Source organism: Suricata suricatta, chromosome 17 (assembly GCF_006229205.1).
Source record: "Suricata suricatta isolate VVHF042 chromosome 17, meerkat_22Aug2017_6uvM2_HiC, whole genome shotgun sequence".
In the NCBI taxonomy this organism is placed as follows: Eukaryota; Metazoa; Chordata; class Mammalia; order Carnivora; family Herpestidae; genus Suricata; species Suricata suricatta.
In genome coordinates, this window is record NC_043716.1 from 979565 (window position 1) to 988541 (window position 8977).

General features: G+C 60.0%; 1 long non-coding RNA gene across 1 annotated transcript; it reads right to left on the reverse strand.

Moving 5' to 3' along the window:
* Positions 1–1682: 1682 nt before the first annotated feature.
* LOC115282981 lies at positions 1683–4048 on the reverse strand. Its single transcript, XR_003904831.1, has 3 exons — positions 3648–4048; positions 2495–2564; positions 1683–2027 (listed from the first exon to the last, which is right to left on the reverse strand). It is a non-coding gene; the product is annotated as an uncharacterized LOC115282981 (long non-coding RNA).
* Between the last annotated feature and the right edge of the window lie 4929 nt (positions 4049–8977).

Below are 8977 nucleotides of genomic sequence, written 5' to 3' on the forward strand. Positions count from 1 at the left end.
CCGGTGCGGGTGTCACTTCCTCAGAAACAAGCCTCTGATGTGCACAATCAGAAGTGAGGGAAAATCGATGCACTTCTTCTCATTGTGTAAAATTGGAAAACAAGCTTCATTTTAGTCCAGCCCCCGGGGAGAAAAGAACAAATTAATGGCTCCTGTCAGGGGCCCTGTGCCACCTCTCTGTGCCCAGAGCCGGCTGGGAAGGCGCCCGCGGACACAAGGGTTCTGATTTAGGGCCTGAGGTCCCCGCGTGATTGCAGGGTGCATGCACGTGCCCACGCGTGCACACACGCACACCCACAGACACGAACACGTCCGTCTACACGCGTGCACCTACAAAGACACCATGTGTGGCCGTCCACACAAACACGTGGACATATGAACACCTGAACACAGATGCCCGCACGACCCGCTCGCATGGACTCTCGCTGCAGACCTCGGGCAGCTCACGCTTGCTGGATTCAGCCTCGGTGCTATGCTGCCCTGTGGTCACCTCATACAGCAGTGGGGCGCCCTGGGGGCTCGGTCCGTGAAGTGTCAACTTTTGATCTCTGCTCGGGTCATGGTCTCCCGGTTTGTGGGTTCCAGCCCCGTGTCGGGCTCTGTGCTGACAGCTCGGAGCCTGGAGCTGCTTCGGATTCTGCATCTTCCTCTCTCTCTGCCCCTCCCCCTGTCTGTGCTCTGCCTCTCCCTCTCTCAAAAATAAATTTTAAAAAAGTTTTTAATTAAAAAAAAAAAGAGGGAGGAAAACCACACGGTCGAGGCTACACGGAAGACCGTGCCGGGAACCCAGACGGGTGTCCTTTCATGCCTCGTGCCAGAAAGGGATGATGCCAGACCTCACCCCGGACCCCCAATCCCAGGGTGTCACCTCTGCCAGGACCCCTCCCAGGGACAGAGCTGAGGGGCGCTCCGCTGGGGAACAGGAGGGGAGGTCCCTTCATTCGGCGAAACCCCCCCGGTTCCCTCCTGTGCAGAACACGCCATGTTCATTCATGGCCTCACTCAGGCCTGTGCAGAGCCAGGACCTGCGGGACAAGGACGCAGACGGGCCACGGGCCACGGGCCCCAGAAAGGCTGCAGACCCCCGCGGGTAGGCGAGCAGCGTCCCTCGGGCCTGAATCCTGAGCACAGCCCCCCTCAGCCGTGGACGCAGGCCAGGTCACAGGCCACTTGGCCGTCTGTGCCTCAGTTTCCCCATCTGTACAACGGCACTACTAGTAGTAGGTACTTCGTAAGAGCTGTGTGGACACCGTGTTCTACAAACACACATGACACAGGGTGGCATCCGGCACGCAGGACTACGGGAACATCACTGTTGCCTACTATTCTTTTCTTACCCTAAATGACAGAGAATGCACCAGCTTGGAGGGCCGTGCTCGGCGCAGCCCTGCCCCCTCCCAGAGGCGTCTGGCCCCTCACTGACCGTGACGACCGTGAGCTCCCCACCCCAGCCATGGCCAGGACGACACGGTTTCTTGAACATCAGCTCAACACCTGGTGGCGGGAGGGCCCCCAAGGAGACATTGTGCGTCCACTCTGTAAAAGCCTAGGATACGATTTGCTTTTTTCTTTTCTTTTTATAATTTATTTTTTTAATACTTATTTCTTTTTGAAAGAGACAGAGATGACCAGGGGAGAGGCAGAGACGGGGGAGACACAGAATCCGAAGAGGCTCCAGGCTCCGAGCTGTCAGCACAGAGCCCGATGCGGGGCTCGAACTCACAACTGTGAGATGGTGACCTGAGCCGAAGCTGGACTGAGCCTCCCGGACTCCCCTAGGACGCGATTTTCAAGAAGGCCCGCACATTTTCAGAACTCATGTCGAGCAGGAAGACACCAGCGGCCCACGTGTCCAGGCGTTTCCGTGGGTTCGTGGGGCTCACGGAGAGGAGGTGCGGTGATAGATGAAGGACGTGTGCAGAGGCAGAGAACAGTGGCCGGTTCCCGCCTGGGGTGCGGGGGGCCACGTCCCGTTGTCTGCGCGTCGCCCGCGGGAACGCCGCTCCCTGCGAGTCGTTGGTAATTACCTGAAGCCGGGATGAAAAATGTGACGGTACCCGTGTACTAAGGCATCGTTAGCAGATGCGGGACCGAGGCGGTACTGACACTCCCGGGAGGGGCAGGCGCGTGTGGGGAGTGTCGGATCCACGAGGCGGCCCGGCTGGCCCAGCACTGCGGCAGCGGCCGCGGCGGCGGCAGGAGAAAGGAGCGCGGTTTAGCCACACTCACAGCCGCTCTCCTCCCAGATCGGGCGGGTGGGGGCCCCCGGCCCTCCGCAGGGAGATGTCTTACAGCCACGGCCAAGTCCCAAGTGCACGGGGGCAAGCTCCCCTCCGGGGCCCCTGGTGTCCTCACTGCAGATGTTGGGGAGACAGACTGAGCAGCCGGTGTAACAAGTGTCCCCGGCTCCCTCCTTACAAATGTAACAAGTGTCCCCCCTCAGTCCCACCTCAGCCAGACCCCGGCCCCTTCAGCGGGAGAGAACTGGGCTCACCTCCGTGTGGACTCGCTGTGTGACTCTGGGCAAGGTGCTGAACCTCTCTGAGCCAGTCTCTTTCCTGCACCTGTTAGGCATAAGGGAGACAATTTAATAACGTGTCTCGTCCAGAGCCTGGCCTCTGTTCACAACGTGCACAGATATCAGGGGCTCCGGGGGCCCTCAGTCGGCTGAGCATCTAACTTCAGGCTCAGGTCGCGGTCTCGTGGTTCGTGGGTTGTGGGTTCAAGCTCCACGTCGGGCTCTGTGCTGACAGCTCTGTGTCTCCCTCTCTCTCTGCTCTTCCCCTGCCCGTGCTCTGTCTTTCTCTCTCTCTCTCCCTCAAAAATAAACATATAAAAAATCTTAATAAAAAAAAGTTGCACAGACACCAAGTCGCCCTTATCTGCAAGTCCCCAATGCAAACCCTTCCTCCCTGCCTCACGGCCTCCCCAGCCCTCCTCTCCCGGTTACACTGCTCCTGACGGAACAGCCCTTCCAGCACGTCCTGCGCAGCCCCTGCTGTGTGGCGAGCACAGGGCCCCACACCCTGCACGTGCCCTGGAAGGAACCTTTCCGTTTGCCTTCACTCTAGAAACCGGCTGGCTCCAAGCCCCGGATCACTTGCTACATTGATGGCTCCAAATGTGTCCACTGCTTCTCGGGCCCCTCCACTGAGTCTCCACTGAGTCACCTTCCCTCCCCCCGGCCCCCCGATTCTGAGCTGTCAGCACAGAGTCCGATGCAGGCTCCATCCCTTGAACTATGAAATCATGACCTGAGCTGAAGCCGGATGCTTAACCGGCTGAGCCCCCAGGCGCCCTGATTCCCCGGGAATTTTTAATGAGGGTCACAGAGAGTCGGCCTCATTGGTGTGTAGACCATGAGAGGTACGAGTCTTGCCCCCTGGATGCAGTTGGTCACCGAGTCCCAGAGGCGCAGCATGGAGAAGGACATGGACAGGGACAGAGAATGTTCCGGGCTCCACGTGCCCTTGGGAGCCAGCCAGCACTCGCCAGCCTCACGGTCCCGCCCGCGGGGTCAAGGACCTTGCCCACTGACCCCCCTCTGACTGCGGATCACGGAGCTTCGCTGGGAGCTCAGTGGCCGTCGCCTGCCGCACCCCCCACCTGCCCCAGTGTCCCCTGAGGGCCCTCGGTGGGGAGCGCACCTGCCGGCCGGCTGGTCTGTGACTCGTCAAGCCCGATTCTGCTTCTGTCAAGCTCTTGGTCTAGTGGGGGATCCACACCGTCCGCCGGCAACGTCGTCCATCCTGCGCCTCCGGGGCACGACGCACCAGCCCCGCGGAGAAGCTGCCACTAGAGAGCTCTGCGGCCGCAGCCCGAGTCCAGGCCGGAGGAGCCCGCGAGGACGCGGTGGCGAAGGCGGCTCTGCATCAGGAAGCACGTCACCTAGAGTCACACGGGCTTCAGCAGGCGTTGGCCGAGCAGCCGCTGCGTCCCAGGGGTCGGGCCGAGGCGTGTCCCTTCCCGGACAGGCTGCTTGCGGACGGGCTGTGTCACACCTTGGGAACCCGGGACTCCTCGCCCCTCCCCCAGCCACGAGAGCCCCTCAGCCCAGACCTTCATGTCAGCCACGCTTCCACTGTGCCCGGGTCCCCGCGTCATCATCTCATCTCGGGAGATCTGCCCACCCACCGAGATCTTTGCAGACACCCAGACTCGAGCGCAGAACCCCCCCCCCCCACCGACGTCAAACTGCTCCCTCACTGGACAAGCCCAAGGTCTGACTGCGTGCTTGACATTTTTGGCGACACACGGACAGAACTAACTTGCCCTTGACGGGCTCGGGATCCAGCCGCCGACCTTCCAGGGGACGAAGGCACGGATTTATGAAAGAAGGGGCCCCTGAGGCCGGCTCCCAGCGGGCAAGCAGGAGTCTGCAGGCTGGGGACGTGGAGAAGAACCCCGGAGGGGCGGGAACGGCGTGGGCAAAGCGTGTGTGCCCGGGAACGTGGCAGCACCCGGGAGCCGCTGCACGCGTGGGCACACGGGGGCTGGGAGGCGGTGGGGACCCGGGTCTGCGGGGCGGCGAGTGCGCCCGAGTCCCCGCGTCGGCCGCTCCTCGGCAAATACTCACAAACCCGTCCGCAGGGGTCCACATCCATCTTCTTACTCAAAGTGGAGGAGCGCTGATTTATGACACGGCTTTCACGCACAAAGGCTCTGATTCTATTTTGATTTTTAAAAAGAAAGAGAGCAGCAGCACCCGGGGTTTGCTCGCGGCGGCGTGCACGGAACACAGGAGCGGGAGCACTGGGGGGGATCTAGATGCTCACGCCCCCCCCTACGCTGCACCGTGTTTCTGTCAGTGACCCCGCCCCTTGGTCTCCCGGGTGGGAACAGGCTCTCCAGCCCCGAGGGGAGCTGGCAGGATGCGCCCACTGGAGCTCCGAGCCCAGGCAGGTGCAGGCCCCCCTCCCGTGGGGACCTGCCGGGTTCTCCAAACCCACAGTTGTTTCTGTGGCCCTCCCTTCAGTGGCGGTGGCGGCAGCGGCGGCGGCAGGACCCACAAACAGCAGGGCCACCACCTAGTCGTCTGCAAATCACTGACGCCCTCAGTGCCTCAGTTTCTCGCCTCTAAAATGTGGCCGATTATGAGCAGGTGTCATTCAGAGAAGGTTCCAGACGGCTTCCTATGCATGCTAGTCTTTATCCCAAATTGTGCTCCGGGGGCCTTTATGCCTCTTGCCATCTTTTTCTATGGCTTTTGGTCTCTTTCATGTTATTTGTGCATATTGGTGGTGGTCATTTTTTGAGAGAGAGAGACAGAGACAGAGCACGAGCAGGGGAGGGGCAGAGAGAGGGAGACACAGAATCCGAAACAGCTCCAGGCTCTGAGCTGTCAGCACAGAGCCCAACGCGGGACTCGAACCCACAAACCAAGAGATCATGACCTGAGCTGGAGTCAGAGGCTCAACCCACTGAGCCCCCCAGGCGCCCCTGAAGAACCATCTTGATCATCCGCAAAGTTAGCTGAGTACTTCTCTAATCTGCAGTTATAGGGTAATCGATGGAGTGTCGGTCAAGGCTGAGCGAGCGGACTTCCTTACTACACCATCAGCGAGAACGTAACTCATAACCGGCCCCGTATTTTGGCAAAAATGTGAAAATATATAACCAAGTTTCAAATGTACTGAAATTCCTGATCACGCCTCCGGAACTGATATCTTACAAAAGCACAATGTTGTAACATTGTTTGTGGGGAAAAAATGTGGAAATCACCTAAACATCTGTCCGTATCTGAATGAATAAATTATAGCGCCTTTGTACAAACGAAATTCTACACAAGCATTTTTCAAGGCGCCATATGTACAGACTTGGAAGGATGCCTACCACACACTGTAAATGGAAAAGGGAAGTTGGACACAGTATGCACAGTGTTAATACTCATTCTTTATTTTATTTTTTTAAGGTTTACTTACTTATTTAGAGAGAGACAGAGACAGCATGAGGGAGGCAGGGGCAGAGAGAGAGGGAGAGAGATCCCAAACAGGCTCCACGCTGTCAGCACAGAGCCCAACGTGGGGCTCGAACTCACAAAACTGTGAGATCATGACCCGAGCCTAAACCAAGATGCAGACACTTAGCCGGCTGAGGCCCCCGGGGCGCCCGGCTCATTTTCTATTTTGGAAACCATGTAGAATAGAAGCTAATGATTTATTGAGCGCTTATAGGTCGTCAGGCACTCGGCTACAGTTAATCCCGACATCAACCCCCTGAGATGAACATCCTCATCCCATGTCTCAGAAGAAACTGAGGCACAGGGAAGTCCAGCAAATTTCCCAGGGGTGTGAGGTCAGCAAGGGCTGGAGCCGGACGGCCTGGCCCCTGGCCCCTGAGCCCCGCACCTCCAACCACTGCTGCCTGTGTCACAGGCAGAGACAGACCGGGAGAGGGGAGGGGCCTTTCTGCACCTGCTTCCTCCACTTGTGTGCTGTTTGGGTTTGTTACAATGAGCGTGTAATTGAAAAATAAAAATTTTATCAAAGCACCCAGCCATGCGGAATCCGTGCCTGGGATGGGAGCCAAGAGGGGGTGCAGGGAACCGCAGACACGCTTCTCGGGCTGGCTGAGCTCAAAGCTGACTCTGCGTGGACCCCCATACACTCCTTCCTCCTCGACTGGGGGAGGGGACACGGAGGGGACAGGAGAGGGGACAGGGGAGGGACCAAGTTCCACAGGAGACAGCTTGAGTTCACCCGGCTGGGTGGCTGTGCCAAGTATCTTGATGTCTCTGAGCCTCTGTCTCTGACCGGCAGAGAACGGTCGCCCCCACTCGGGCTTACTTAAGGACCAGGGTCCGAGAGCGGAAGGTGGCTCCCTGCACCTGGCGTCACAGGAATCGTGGCCTCATCTGGGAGCTTTGCTGTCCCATGGGGCCCGCATGCAGCTCTCGGGCCCAAACTCAGTTGGTGGGGGTGTTTTGCAACGACATTGCAGACTCCGAATCCCAGCGAGGTCACATTGTCCCCTGATTCGAGCCCTCTCTCCTTACAAAGTACAAAAGCAGTGGGGCTAGGGGCCGCTGTTCCCGTCCAGCCCTTTGCTCTCACCTCTGCCCTTGGCGTCCAAGTAGGCCGGAGTTTGGAAGAAGCAGTTTGCCTCAAGGTTCCCTCGTCCGGGAGCCTGGAGGAGAGCCGAATGCACCCCCGGGGCGTGGGAAGAGCAGAGCCAGGGCCCTGGGGTCGGCCTCTGCAGACCCACCCAGAGGCTGCATCCACCAGCGGCTGCCGGAAGGGCCAAGGGCCGGGCAGGTTTGGGCCCCTTTGAAGTCTCTGCCCCAACATGAGTATAAATTAGTCCTCCAGGGGCGCCCGGGGGGCTCAGGCCAGCAAGCTTCTGAGTCTTGATTTCCGCTCAGGTCCTGATGGCCCAGTTGGTGAGATGGAGCCTCCCGCCCAGCTCTGTGCTGACAGCCGGGAGCCTGCTTGGGATTCTCTCTCCCTCTCTCTCTCTGCCCCTCCCCTGCTTGCACACTCTCCTCTCTCAAAATAAATAAACTTTATTAAAAAATCTGAGTTCTCCAAATGTTACTCACTGACCCCTGCCTGGCTCGGAGGGCCCAGACGATTTCTCGAATTCCCCCCTCCCAGCCCCTCGGAAGGCCCTGAGACACCGGGGACGCTCTGACACGTCCCAGGTCATTGGCTTACCCCCGAGGTGAGTTCTAGGCGTTCTTGCTTAATGACCCCCCTTCAGAGGCAGCTGCGATGGCCCCGAATGGCACTTGCATTTCCGGGAAAGCAGCCAAACTCAGTAAATTAATACAGGAATGCAGCTGTGGAGAGGCCTCCTTTATGCCGCCAGGCCCTGGCTCCTGGGCCACTGTCAGACCCCGCCCCCTCCTGCAGGGCTCCGCCCAGGGGTGAGCACCACCCCGCCACCAGCAGGGACGGAGCTCCCAGCCCCGAGCCCCGCCTCCCAGCCCCCCCTACCCTGGAGCCCCCGCCCCTGGCCAGGATTCTGGGGGGAACCAGCACCCAGCACAGCGCCTGGCCCCCTCCGCCTGGACCCCATCCCGTCCCACCTCCCCTTTGCAGACCGGGCCTTCCTTGCAAGACGTCAACCTGATGTCTCCCTCGGCTGCACTCCTCCAGCGGCCCCCCACTGGGGGACGGTCCCCCGAAGCCCCACGGCGGCGTGGGGCCTCTTGGGGCGCCTCCTGCCCCGCTCACCCCTGTCTGCTGCGGCCCGGCCATCGCCGTGGCCTTGGGGGACTGCCGGGCTCTGTGCTGACGGCAGAGCCTGCTGGGATACTCTCTCCCTCTCTCGGGCCCTCCCGGGCTTGCTCTCACTCTCTCTCTGTGTCAAAAAATAAACATTAATAAAAAGAAGAAGAAGATGGTGGACAGGTGAACCCACTTCATGTGCCCACCATCCACCGGCCCTGTCCTGTGCTCTGACCGAAAGTGACCAGCGGGGGGCCTGGGACATCCTGAGGGGCGGGCGTTCCCTCCCCCGCTCTCTGGGAGAGTCGCACCCCCACAGAAAGGCCCTTTGGTGGCCCCAGAGCCCTTCCGGCTGGCCGGTCGGCTGCTTCGGGCCAGGTCTCTGGGCCTCAGAAAAGCCCGCAGGCTTCTTTCTGCTGATCTGTCCCGACCCAGCGGCCAAAGAAAATGTTAGCGAGAAAAGAGAGCCTGGAGGGATGGAGTTTAATGGCAGTTGACACGTGGATTTGTCGTGTTGTGAGAAGGCTTAGCGGGGCTGCCACAAGGGGCCTCGTTAATTCTCTGCGCCGAGCCCCAGGCGGCTGAGGATTAGGAGCTCCTCGCCCCCAGACGGTCGGTGCACCAGCACCTGCCAGGCAGACGCCCCCCGCGCTAATCCCAGCCCCTCCTGCTGCTCCGACAACCTTTACGTGATGGACGTGCGTGGGCCAGACACCTGGGGAGGGGGGGGGCCTGATGTCTGTGTTTCCGGCGCGGAGCTCCTCCGCGCTGGGGGGAGGGGAGCAGGGAGAGAGTTCCCACAGTCCAGC